We start from the raw sequence: 13,739 nt of genomic DNA on the forward strand, positions 1-13,739 counted from the left end.
GTCCACAGGTCCTACCTTGTATGCTCCTTTCATCCATAACTTTGACAAAGAGAATATCGGTCTTCAGGCCAGCAGGCTGCCATCTTCTTTGACTCATAGCACTCACTGATGTTTCGTGTGATTATCACAGCCACAGGATTTCCAGCCGAGCTCTCCTCTGCAAAGAGATGTGTTCGCTGATGTCTGCTCTCCTGGAGCTGCTACTGTGCATCAGTGGGGAGCCGCGGTGCACAAAGTTCTCTGGAGGATTTATATCACACAGATATTCATTTGTTCCTGACATCACAGTGAACACCACATAGATTTTGTTATAGAACGCCTATTCTTACTCATTTATCATTTATTTTTGTTAATTTTACACAGAATTTGAGCTGCAAAGCAATGCGTATTTTAATCAAACTATTGCTGTAATTATTCTCCCACTTAATTCTTACACTGCATCTTTAAAATGGCAAAATGGGGCAATTGCATTTGTTAAGAAGCAAATTAGATTTTTGGAGTCCCATTTTACTTCAGCTTATTTCCAATCCTCCTGTCCTTTTTGGATTCGTTGAAAAATGAAGCAATATTACCAGCAGCTCTGTGATCACGGTTGATGGATGAAAGGGAGAAAATTATCATCCATACTGTGACACCCAGGCTTCACATCTCCTAATGTCCCTGCTAATGCACAGCTATAGATAGGATGAAATGTGTTCTTCAAGTTTGTCATCTGTTGTCAGTAATACAGCACATTATTTAACATCAAGATGTGGGTCCAATTTGCAATTACTTTTCCAAAAGTATGATTCCCTGTTATTAAGATTAAAGAACACAGTGATCCAGGCAAGGCAGCCCATAAGGGGGGAGCTTTCTGGGGCCCAGCCAAATAGGGGGCTCATGGAGGTGAGGAAAATCATGGTCCATTTTAGTTAATCTGTGATAACCATATTTTATTTTTAACCTGAATAAGAACCACTCTTATCAAAGAAATAAAAAGAAAGAATTGTATTTATTTATGCTGTTGTAAAATAAAGCCTGTTGAAAATGTAAACCCGTTTTCTTGAAACAAAATTACTTTTTTTATGGTCATGTTTATTGATAATGTTGGATGGGCAGACTGAATGAACCATGTGGAAGTTAAGACAGACTTTATAATAAAGACATGAAATGTACAAACATCAGGATGCCAGAGAAAAGAGTAGAGGAAACTGAGTGGATTTAAGAGAAAAATGATTAGATAATTGCGAAAAGATGAAAAAAAAAAAGTTTAAAAAGGGGCACTAATAAGTAATTTGAACATCAGAACCTGAAATTGGTTGAAACACTTTTTTCCAAAGGAAGTAACAATTGTCCAGGGCTTGAGCACCAATTATATTGATCCAACACACATGCATTGAGATCATCAATGAATCACAACTGGGGAGGGCCGATTCACTTGGTTTTTCAGAGGTCCAGTAAATTTTCAGGCCTGGACCCAGGAACACACATCTGCTGGCCACCAACCAATGGAATGAGTACAGTAAGATGTCATTTACAAAACTCACTTAATAAGGTAAACTAGGGACAACAATATAATCTAGCTAGTCTTGGGCCTGATTCCTCCTTTAGTAAATTCCTGATTTTTGATGGTTCAGATTCCCTGAATCTTTTGATAACATTATGGACTGTAGATGGTCAAATGTCTAAATTCCTTCCAGTTACATGTTGAGGACCATTGTCCCTAAACTGGCAGTCTGTTTGCCCTAACAGTCTCTCACAAGTGGGGAACAAATATGCCACCAACTTAAAAACTGAGGCTTTCAGGAGTGGTCTGTTTAAACCCAATCATGGTACTATCGCCTGTTACCAAATAGCCAACTTACCTGCACAAAGTTTATCAGATTGAACATTTAATATCTTGTCATTGTGCTGTATTAAATCTAGGTTCAAAAGGACTGGTAAAAAATGTATTCTTTTTGATCCACATTTAACATCATGTTCCCAACTTTTATGGAATAAGCACTTGTGCTTTTTTCAGTTTTCAAAAGCTTTGTTCACAAAATATGAAAAGATGCATGATTGTTTACTAGAGACATTAGCTGAGGAAATTCAGGCAAAATGAGAGTTTAATGTGCTAAACCATGGCAAACTGGACTGAACCAAACAGGGCTGCTTTGTCGAAATGGACCATAAAAAAGCGCCGGTTGACACTGCTCGTCCAAGCTGTAGATTGAGGCTTGCAATTCCTGCATTGTGCCTTTTTTCTGAGTTTTTTTCCTGAATATTGTACTACTTTCATGACACAAAAGTAGCCTCAGAATTAAGAATAGTTTTTATTTGTGCACTTTAAACATTAAAGTCAGCATAGTCATAAACAGCTCAAAACGTGGTCTTTTTGGTTGCATTTCTCTATGCAGAAATTCCTACTTGCCCCCCATCCAGAGTTCTCCACTGCTGTGTTATGTCATCTGCAAAAAAACCTGAACATAACCACACAGACCAGACCTGTGGAGGTTGGCACCACTTGCTTGTGCCCCTCATTAGGTCACTGACGTGTTTAAAGAAAATGAGGAGTACCCTGAATAAACCTTGTGAGTGCTGTTTTGCTTGGAAACACTTAAGTAGGGAAAACATGTGACTGGCAAGGAGGGCAGAGTGACAGAGAGCTGAGAGATTCTGACAGCAGTCATTGCAGGTTGAGAGCTGAATTACTGTACCATAGCAAAAAGATGTGCAAACTCCATTCCGCTAAAACAGATTCTAAAAAAGCAAGCAAAGAAACAGAAAAAAGACAAGGGAAAAAAAACAGCTGCGCAGAAATCACAAATTATGGAACAGAAAAAATGGAAGTCATCAAGTCGGACATTTAAAGCTTATTAATTGAAAGATGACAAATGAAGATTGGAAATGACCTGCATGAAGGAGAACAGACATGCAGGAGGGAGAGTCAAAAAAAAAAAAATCCACAGCGACCTATACTCATTATTTTGTGGCAAGTGTTTTAATTTCCGAAGGATGTACTCACTGTAAGCCCAGCGAATGTTGGCTAATATTAGTACACCTCAAGAAACACATAAGTACTGATGCAGATACTAGTGTATCCATAAAATGTCTTGGATCTTTGTGTCTTAAATATGGCACAACTGGTGACTTAAACCAAGCACACTACACTACAACTACTACACATGTATAAAGGTAAATGGGTAATAGCCAACCCGCTCCTTTACAGTATATTTAGGTTCATGGTGTTGATGTGTAACTATACCCTAGCAGGTTATTAAGGTATAGTATACTCCTTGTTTTAGCCCCAAGTGTGTGTAATGGTTAATCATGAATTGAAGAATCATTAGATGTATGTGTAAAGCATCATTTATTTTGGCATCCATATACTTTGGGACATATTTACCTGTTTTGCATCTACCTAGCTGGAGAGAGACTCTGTAAATAGAGATATTCCCTGAAGAGATTGATGAAACCTAATTATGAAATCTACAACTCTTTGCTTTGAGGCAATTTGTTTACTTGTCCCGCCACCTCCTGCACATTTGGGCGAGTTCTCCTCCTTATTACAGTCAGTCATCTTGATGAGCTCCCTCCTTCACGGCAGCTTCTAGCCTGAGGCGGAGGTAACCAGCATAGAGAAAGCAGATGGCAAACACGGACTGTGTGCAATAAACTAAAAGTGATGCCTATGTTTAATGTTCTCCAAAACGAGCCTTGTCTGCTGTATACTTACCGTCTGTTTTTTTTCCTTGACACAGTTCACCCAAGAAAAAAAACACGGGTGCTTCCTGCAAAGCTTTGAAACAGCAAATCATTATATACCTTAAGTTTTTTAATTTACTTTTTTTTAAGTAAAGTTTTTTGGGCAACTTTAGGGTACGCTTTATCACTATTATATGTGAGATAAGCCAGCATATTTCCCCTGATTGCACAGAAGGTTATTCTGCATTTAAATGATACAGAAGAGGGTGTTTTAACTGTGATGATGTGGAGCTGATGGTCTGCTTCAGCCTGTTTTTTATTGCTGCTGAGGGAGGTGAGGAGAGGTGTTCATTCTGGACTAATCTTCATCCTCTGGGATCCTGCCCAGGTCTGTTCTCAGCTCAAAGAAATGAGTTTTGTATGAATGTCTAATGGGTCTTTTGGTGCTGGCACCTGCACTGGCATGGTGCCAACTCCCACACAGGGACTCGAGTGGAGGAGGAGTGATGAAGATGCTGTTTTTGTATAGAGGAGGTAGGTTAAATAGTCTTTTATGACCTGTTGGGACATTAAAGGATGCAGTGCTTGCATAAATAGTACTTAGTTACATAACAGTAATCACTAATACATTTAGCACATTTCAAAGTAATCTGCCCTGTGTTTGGCTGTTCTCTTTATCCATTTCTACCTGCCAAACACTGCTCTGGAGCTTCAGGGCTAATTGCAATCATGATTTTACATTTCACAATTAATTAGGCTTGATCAAATGAAATACTGACATTATGCATATGGCAATGTCTGTTCCTTTGCATCAAATCAAGCACTCCCTATGCACTGTGAACAGTCTCACCTATAATGGCTAATTAAATGGTTTCATGTCTCTCTACAAGAGTGTGGCTTCAGGCAAGTATATCTTCACTAAAAATGAATGGAACTGTGTCTGGCATGCTGGGGAAATCCTTTCCATTACTTTGAATTCTGTTGTCAACTTTAATAATTTTAATTGAAATAAACCAGTCCTAGTAAGGAGAACACCAACTTTGTATATTTTGTAAATACCTAGTAATTAGAGGACTGTAAAAGAAAGGGTTACCCATGGTATACAGCTAAAAAAAGGAATATTGAGAAAAAACAATGGATCAACCTTAATCCTTCAATATTACAAGTCATTTTTTCCAGTATTTCTATCCCTGAATTAAACAAAAGTTGTGTTGAAGATGTGGGGTCGATTTGGTGGTATTAGTAAATTTGGACCTTGTCCATACAGAGATGAAAAAGATATATTTCTGTTTCATTTTGAAAAAGTTTTCCGTAAACACGGGATCATTTCAGGAATAGTCCACAGAAGCACAGAACTACTGAAAACACTGTAGTACATATGCCAAGCCTGTAAGTGGAGCTGTAACGCTGCCACGGAAATGCACCAAAAGAGAAAAGGGAGTTTACGGAAAACTGCCTAAAACTTTCTCCTCGTTGCCCTTCTGGTTGTTCCCTGCGGTGGATTTAAGAACATCTTGTATATGCTGTATGCTGTAAAAGCCATAATAAGCTCAGTAGCTTCTGCAGCACAAACACTATCCTGTAATCCGCCATTGTTGTTTTTGCTTGACATGCACATGGGGCTTAAGTGGGCTACGCTAGGTATGACGTAATCATTTCAAGAAAGATACGGTTGACTGTCCACACGGAGGCGAAATGGCAAGCATTTACAGATTTGTTCACTCTGAGACCTGGTTTCAAAAAGTAGTGTTTACGGCCTCCCGAAACGCCATTTCCATGTGGAAGAAACGCTGATACTACCAAAAAACGTTTGCGTTTACTCCTGAAGACAGGGGCCTTGGCCTGTGCTGTTTTCAGGCCATCCTTACTGCTTGCATAGACATTGGACCAACATTTTATAATCTAATCATTACCTCAGCCAAGAAGGTTATGTGATTGGCAGGGTTGGTTTGTTAGTTTGTTTGTTAGTTAGTTAGCAACATAACTCAAAAAGTTATGGACAGATTTTGATGAATTTTTCAGGAAATATCAGAAATGGCATAAGAAAGAACTGATTAGGTTTTGGGAGTGATCCGGCTCATTCTTTACCATTGGGAGATAGGGCTAATGGGGGAGGTCTGCGCTCTCCGAGTGCTTTTTCTAGTTAATATTCTGCTTTAAGGCCTTTGCACACTGAGTCCATTTATTTGTCTGAATTTACACATTCATAAAGAAAATTAATCTCATTTTTTCTAATCATGTTTGCACACTGATGCACAAACTGTGATCTGTTTTTTTTTTTTTTTTTTCAAAACAGGTTTGGTTTTGACATAAGTACAAGTCATTTACTAGATGGTGACTGATGATCCAAAACTGCACCTGCTGCTTCCTTATCTCTTGCTTGCCCCCCCACTCCCTCTACTGGATGGAAACCTCACCGTGGTTTGTCAGTGTATTATGTGGATATCAAGCACAGAAGTATTACAAATAGGGACATTAAGTTTGTTCTCACAGCCACTAACAGACTAAATTGAAAAGTTGCTCTCCGTCTCTTCAACTTGGCACAGCTGTGATGTATGAGCTGGTGCCGTATCCAAAATGATTTTTAAAGACTGACAGAGCCACAGGCTCCCCACTGCTTATTTTTGAGGAAGTACAAAACAATTTAATAAATTCTACAAACTTTCGCAGCGACTACAAATAAAACTCAACAGACTCAGAGTGCAAGGTTTGAGTGTGCAACATTTTTTTTTTATTAGGGATCCTAAAAAAAAAAAAAAAAAATGCTTTTGAAAATAACAGACTCAGAGTGAAAATACCTTTAGGCCCTGCAAATAAGTTATAATATCATTTAGTGTTTGCCCAAAATGGCACATCTGGGACAGGTGTTCATGGACTTTTCCCAAAGGCTCACACTGGATGCTCATTTTTCCCTGACTGGGATTCAAACGCCCAATTTCCTTACACAATCAACTGAGCCAGCCAACTCCAGAGTTTAGGGGTATGAATATTTTAAAGAACAGCTTCAGAGTTTCATCTTCAATAGGTGCATCTGAATAAAACGGTGATGAAAACGATGGTATATGGTTATGCAGAAGACACAATTTTGAAGGTTATCAACCTCATTTCGAGAAAAACATGGTTTATTTGCGATCTTAGGCAACAGATTTACATTGGCCTCAATCAAAGAGTGTCACAGCAACATCTCTGATTGGTCCATTTGGGTATGTAGGTTTGGCAATTTACCATGTCAGCCTTGGTCCTGTACTGCTCTGGCCTCCTGATGGCTGCTTTTCAGGCCTGTGCCAGACCCCTGCCTCATCTGTCCAAGTATCTTCCCATGATGCCCCCTCCATGACAGACGCATGTCTGGACCAGCCCAGAGGAATTGTCCAAAAGGAGTCCAGCCAGCACCTCTTGCCATTAGTCAATGTCCAAACCTCAAAAGGCCCCATGTGCAAGTCTAAGACTGCAGTTGATCCAAGCCTTACAGTCAGCAGATCAATGGATTTTGCCACCAAGGTAGTTGGACTGCTCATCAAGTTTCACACTCTCACCATTCAAAGTCAAAGATCCAATGGCAGCATCCAAGGCATCACCAAATGTCTGGATCTCTATTTTGACCCTGGAGCTTCAGCCTCCTCACTTAGCAAGTTAAGAGCCCTCACAAGGACATCAACAGTCTCCACAAGGATCACAGCATCATCAGCAAAGTCCAGATCAGTGGTCTGGACACTGCCAAACAACACTTCACAGTTCGTTACCGATCGGTGAAGCCACAAGTTCCCAGCTGTGGGTTACTACTGCTGACGCTATCTGAAAACTACAACAGGAAGTTAAAAAATGTATAACAAAATGACATGGGCTCATGGTAGACTCAAGACAATGAACATGCAGCAGCTACCATCACTTTGTCCAGATAAAATGTTCTGATAGCTGGAGAATCTTGCCTGGCACTTGAAATGAGTAAACATGACTTTTTCAAAATATAGAGCAGCCTCAGTGTCTTATAACTATTTGGAGCCCTGTTCTGATGGCGTTAAGCACATGGTCTTCAGCACAAAGTGCAAAGTGATTTGGGGCATGTCTGACTTAGTTTTGCAATTTTGATGGCACACAACCTGGGTGCAAAAACAGCTTCTGAGTGCATAGAGGGTGTATTAAGTTGCTTGACCGTGTTTTGGGCGTAACACCAAACAAACCAATCAGAATGTCTACTTTCATTCTCTCTAATATCTGGGGGAGCATGCCAGCTGGCCTGTTGATTTTTACATGGTTGATTTCTGGTTTATTCTTAAATAGACTCAAACTCAAGCCAGCTCTTTGAACTTCTTCCTTTCATTGTATTATAAACACACAGAACACAGCGGACACTGTAAAATATGTTGGGGAATATTTTCAAAAAAAGATCAGAGACAATAAAGGAACATGTATTTCCATGTAACACACCAAAATGTAACCTCACAAATTATTCAAACGTCCAGACACACCCACAAGACTGAACAGGATTAATCATATGTGAACCCAGCATGAAATGAAGATGTAAACAACTGTTTGCTCTTTGTCTCTGCTGGAATTCTTGGATTTATGCCTAAAGAACAAATTGTCAAACTTCCTGTAGGATCAATTGTCAGTGACACTCATTATAATCCTCCTGCTGTATGAAAGTCTGTGTGTCTGTGCATCTCTGTTTGAGCCTTCTTGTATTGAATGCACACTAAAGTGAGCATGCATGGAGGACAGCTTGAAAACAAACATTAAAAAAAAAAAAATCTTTTTCAGTCCTCTGCTCCATTGTGAACAAAATTGGAATGTGTGAGAAAAATGCACTGATATTAAACTGCAGGAGGTGTGCTACCTGTGTGTGTGGTCAAAAGCTCTGTAGATATACAGTTCCTGTAAATGTATTCACCCCTTGGATATTTATTGATTGTATTAATTAATCATGGTCGGTATAATAAGTCAAAGTGGAAAACAATTTCTACAATGTAATGTCAATGAAATAAAAATATGTCATGTAAAATAAGTGACTGCATAAATATTCACCCACTTTAAAGTAACTGACCTAATTCAAAAGAGGTCAAGTGAATTGGTGCTAGTAATCTCACAATTAGTGAAATGGAGATCACCTGAGTGCAGTGAATATGTCTCAAATGATTGTGGTATAAAGACACCTGCTACTGGAAGGTCCAGTCACTTGCTAATCAGTACTCCTGGCTACCATTACACCGTGGAGACAAAAGAACACTCCAAGCAACTCAGAGAAAAGGTTATTGAAAAGCATAAGCCAGGGGATGGATACAAAAACATTTCAAGTCACTTTTTTTTTTTTTTTTTTTTTTTTTTTTTTTAACATTTCTTTGGCCAAAAAGGCCAATTTACATGACATACCATGATTGATTTATTAAATTGTTAGAAAGGTAAAACATTCAAGGGGGGATTTTTACAGGCACTGTATGTCCAAACAAGAGTCTGTACCATAAGACAATTGGACATCAAAGGGCTTAGAATATCTCAAGTTACCAAATGTGTTGTACCAAGTGTGACGTCATAAATACTATCAACAACTTAAAAGGCAAGTAAATGTTCTACAAAAGTAGTATCCATTCATGACACCAAAAATAAACTTAATTATCTCATTAAACACCGGCATCTCATGAACAGAGCTAGTGCAAACATTAAGACCAGTCTTATAGGTAATACCATGAAGTTGTAACTCTTGCCTTACTTGACATGTCAACTTGAAAATGCACTGAAATCAGTAAAGTAAACATCAGTGTTTTCAGTTTAACAGGCCCAGACGTGATACCTTTGGTAGACAATGATTCCCAGTGATAGGCACTTATGAACTAAAAACCCAATTTGGTGTGTGCACTCAGGGTACTGTATCATAAAGGGTTGTTTTGGTATTAATTTATTTTGAGGATAGAGATCTATAAATTAACCTATGATGCTCCTGAATAATATGTTTTAAAAAGACAATCATTCCCTCTGCAATGAAAGGGGAAAATACAATGTCAATGACATGCAACAAAAGTAGCAATGAATGCCAGTGTCTGTCACCTTCAGGGACAACATCACTAAAAATGAGGGGAAGATTACATCTCAGACAAAGTGTTTGATTAGCATTGAGCTCAGTTCCACTCCCAGTGCAAAACAGGTTTACATGTGTTGGCTGATTCCTCCTATTCATGGAGCCATAGTTAAAGGCTTAAACATGTTGGAGTATGTTTTTATTGAAAATAAAGAGCTGATATAAATATTCACACAACTTAATTGTGCTTCATATTATGCAACACCTCCTAAGAAGTTATCACGTACACTTCAGTATAATGAAGAACTGGTTTGAGCCCAAAATGAGAATTTTTCCTTGGATTTTCAATGAGGTAACTGTGATCCCCCTCACTAGTTAATTTGGTACACAGGACTACACAGATCATATTCACTAAAAACTATTTGAGCAGATGCTTTGACATATCCTGCAGTTGTAATTTGTAGTAAAAGATTCAACATAACCAAAAATTGCATTCAGATTTAAATTGCCACTTGTTACTTGTGTGATGGTTCCATAGAGCAGTTGTTCAGTAAATAACAGGCTCATTACATTTTGCTCTAGTATTTTTAAATCTTGTTCTACAAAAGAATTTAGTGTTTTTTAGTGCCATAGTTTCTGCATCTTGTGAATGAAATAGCGATAAAGGGTTGATACTCATCAGGGATGAATTTAAACATGATGGCAAATTGTGAAGAGTAAAATACAAACATCCAATCTATATGTATGTCTTGTTTTGACCCGAGTGGATTCGATGTTTTAAAGTCATTATAATAAACTTGGATTTGCAATTCATTGTTACATTTTCTTCGCAACGGGTGATCTATGTATAAGACACTATGAACTTAGGTATTTTTTACCCTGACGACAAACTTCTGCATTCTTAAAAATGAACTGTAATTTTTTCAACAGGGGAATATAAATAAATTTGGCATTCACTAGTACCTGTTTGTAAACTTCAGAAATTTTGTTTCTCTTACAATCGTATTTACATCTAAACTGAGTTTTCATGAAGAAAACGTGCTACCCTTTATTATCCGTACAGACCAAAATGTTTGGTCTGATACTGACATTTTATTACTTGATGCTGAAAAGGCCTGCGATCGCCTCGAGTGGCCATACTTACACTAAAGTGTTTCGGATTTGGAGATTATTTTATTAGACGGGTTGAAGTTCCTTTTACTGACTGTACAGCTGAAGTTTACACAAATAACTCGATCATTTTACCTTTTCTTGTGGATCTAGACATGGATCACTACTTTCTCCATTATTGTTGGTAATTTCCATTTGCAATAGCATTAAGTAGTGGTTTAACTCATGGCATTAGGTTGAGGAACTGGAGCATCATATTGCATTATATATGGATGATGCTCTTCTGTTAATTACTCATCTTAAAAAATCAACACCAGCTTCTCTGGTTTTAAAGTGAACCAAAGTAATATTTTGATTTTCCACTGAGGTTTATCTGCCTGTTACCAATTGAACTGTTATCTGCAAAAATAGATGCCAAAATTAACACTTCTCTTTACAAGTTTCTTTGTAAGCACAACGGACTTTTGTATTAAGTAACTTTTATTTCCCCTAAATAAATCTAGAATGTAATTGTTTGTACATGTGCAGAAGCCTAATGTCAGTACTGGCTCCTCTGCCATCCACTGTGGTGAGTGATGTCCTAATAGTAATGTGTCTACAAAGGTCCATACAATGGATCATGGATAAATGCATGCGTTTGATGCCATATTTTAAATGAAAACCAGAAAACTTTTAACACCAAAGGTTGCACGCCTGCCCATGGGTTGTTTATTAATATACAGATCTGTAAATAGAGATCAGGAGTGTGGATGTACAAGAGGCCTGCTATCTCACAACGCTTACGTAAAAGTCTCCATCCCAGTGAATGATGCAGTCCTCTGTCTTTGCATGAGGGCAGCTATGACAGAGAGCTTCTACTGTGTCTGGAACATTGTTTGGGTGTCCTGCAGGGTGTAAATTTACAGGACTACAAAAAAGTTCCAGCAGAGATTATTTCCCATCATGCCCCTGATGAAATTTTGTGGAAGAAAAACAGGCTTAGTAAACTGAAATAGTCTGGGACAAAAAAAATCTTTTAGATTTTAGTCATATCAAATATTTTACAGCTGGTAATGAGTTTCTGTAGTGCTTTTCTCCTCCTTCTTATTAGGAAGTTGTTAATTTTCGTCACACACCTCACTGAGAGAAAAAGGCAATTATGTCAAACAGTGTCTTAGACTTGGCTAATTCTAACTAATTCAGTGTTTTTAATAGAGCTGTTAGAGCACAGCCTTGGGGGTGTTACAATTCAAATTAAGTTAAATTCTACTAAAGTGAAGATATTAAGTTAGCTTTAACTAGCTGTAGAGAAGTAATCAGACCTAAGAACACTGATTCCAAAGTCTATTTTTAGATGTTACCTTTTGTAAGATATTATAAGGTATGACTATATTTCTTCATATGTGAGAAGATGTCAGCTCACCTCACAGTACACCATTCTCATCCCCTGGGAAGTGCAATGCATAACAAAGAGAGTGTGTGTGGTAAATTTATGAGGCAGTCAGCCTGGCTGTGCCTGCGGGCCTGCTGCAGATGACTCTCCCGCGCTCCTGTGAGGAATGACTGTGACGGGGCAGCAGAGGGATGCCGAATGGTGTGCAAACAAATGGCTAGGAGAAAAGAAACAGGGAGGAGGAACAGTAAAGAGTGTGCAGCGCTGGCCTTATTTATGAGTGATAGTTAACTTCCTCAGAGCCAAGAAAGATAAAACTTTTGTCTTCTTCAATCATTGCAAGTTTTTCCCCCCCACTTTTTTTAATAGGAAAGCCTCAGCAGCCTTTGCTTATGGGGTGATCTAGATTTTATCGAGACTATCGGGATTTTAGCTGTGTATGCTTTTCTGAAAATGTTGGATTTTGGTGTTCGTCCAACATTCTCTGGACTGTAAACCATTTTCTAACCAGGGCTTTCAGTTAATTTATACGCAACAATTTACTGCATGTTTTGACCTATATAAAATTTATCATAAAATCTTTATTGTAGATCATTTTCTGTGACTCTCTGCAGCATTATAAATACTCGAAAAGGAGAACTGGAACACCACTGTGCTCCTTTCATTCCTGTGTGGCTTAAATCATTCTGCATGTATGCATGCATCAACTACATTTAGCCATTAAAACCATGTAGTATTTTCAGAATAAGTGGGAAAAATCACTAATTCACTCTTTTTACCGCATTTGTTTTCTTCCGCTTCTCTAGGGTTGGATTGCAGTGTCAACAATATAAGCAAGTCAGCACAGATAACCCTCTCCTCAGCAATATTTCCAGATTCTCCTGGGGCATTCCCAGGCCATATGGGACATAAAACAGTCCTAACAACGAGCTCTGTTCCTACCTGGAGGTCTCACTGAGGTTGGACATGCATGTACAACAACCAATAAGAGGCATCCAAACCAGGTGCATGAACCACCTTGTGTGGTTTAATCCTTTTGATCCAAAGGAAAAGCAGCTCTACTCGAAGATCCCTCCAGATGTCCAGGCTCCTCACTTTGTTTCTATGGCTAAGCCTACTCTTCTTGTGTCCACAATCTGGGGACTTGGTCTCAACCAAATCTGATAACTATGGGTGAGGATTTTAACTGAGATCAGATTTATAAAAAAAAATAATAAGAAGGACTTGCCAGATTATTTTCAAATATATTCCATGGTAGAAATAGAAGTCAAAACTGAAAATCCAAGGTAGTCTGATGTGATAACAACCCTATAGTAAATAGGGATGTATACGTGTTTTAATTCACCACAAGTCTTCATCAGGACATAATGATCGATATAGAACAGGTGTTTAAATACAAGTAAGGTGTCATGTGACATGTCACCTGACAAAGGCCAGAGCTCCAGTAAAGTTCCTGGTCTTTCAGATAGATCTGTTTTAATCAATCATGAGTTTGAAATAAATGTTCTATTAATTATATATTTCATGGATTTAGGTTTTCATCAATACTGGCTTATGTTTCACTTTTAAAATCCAACA

The sequence above is a fragment of the Cheilinus undulatus genome, linkage group 6, assembly GCF_018320785.1.
Source record: "Cheilinus undulatus linkage group 6, ASM1832078v1, whole genome shotgun sequence".
NCBI lineage: Eukaryota > Metazoa > Chordata > Actinopteri > Labriformes > Labridae > Cheilinus > Cheilinus undulatus.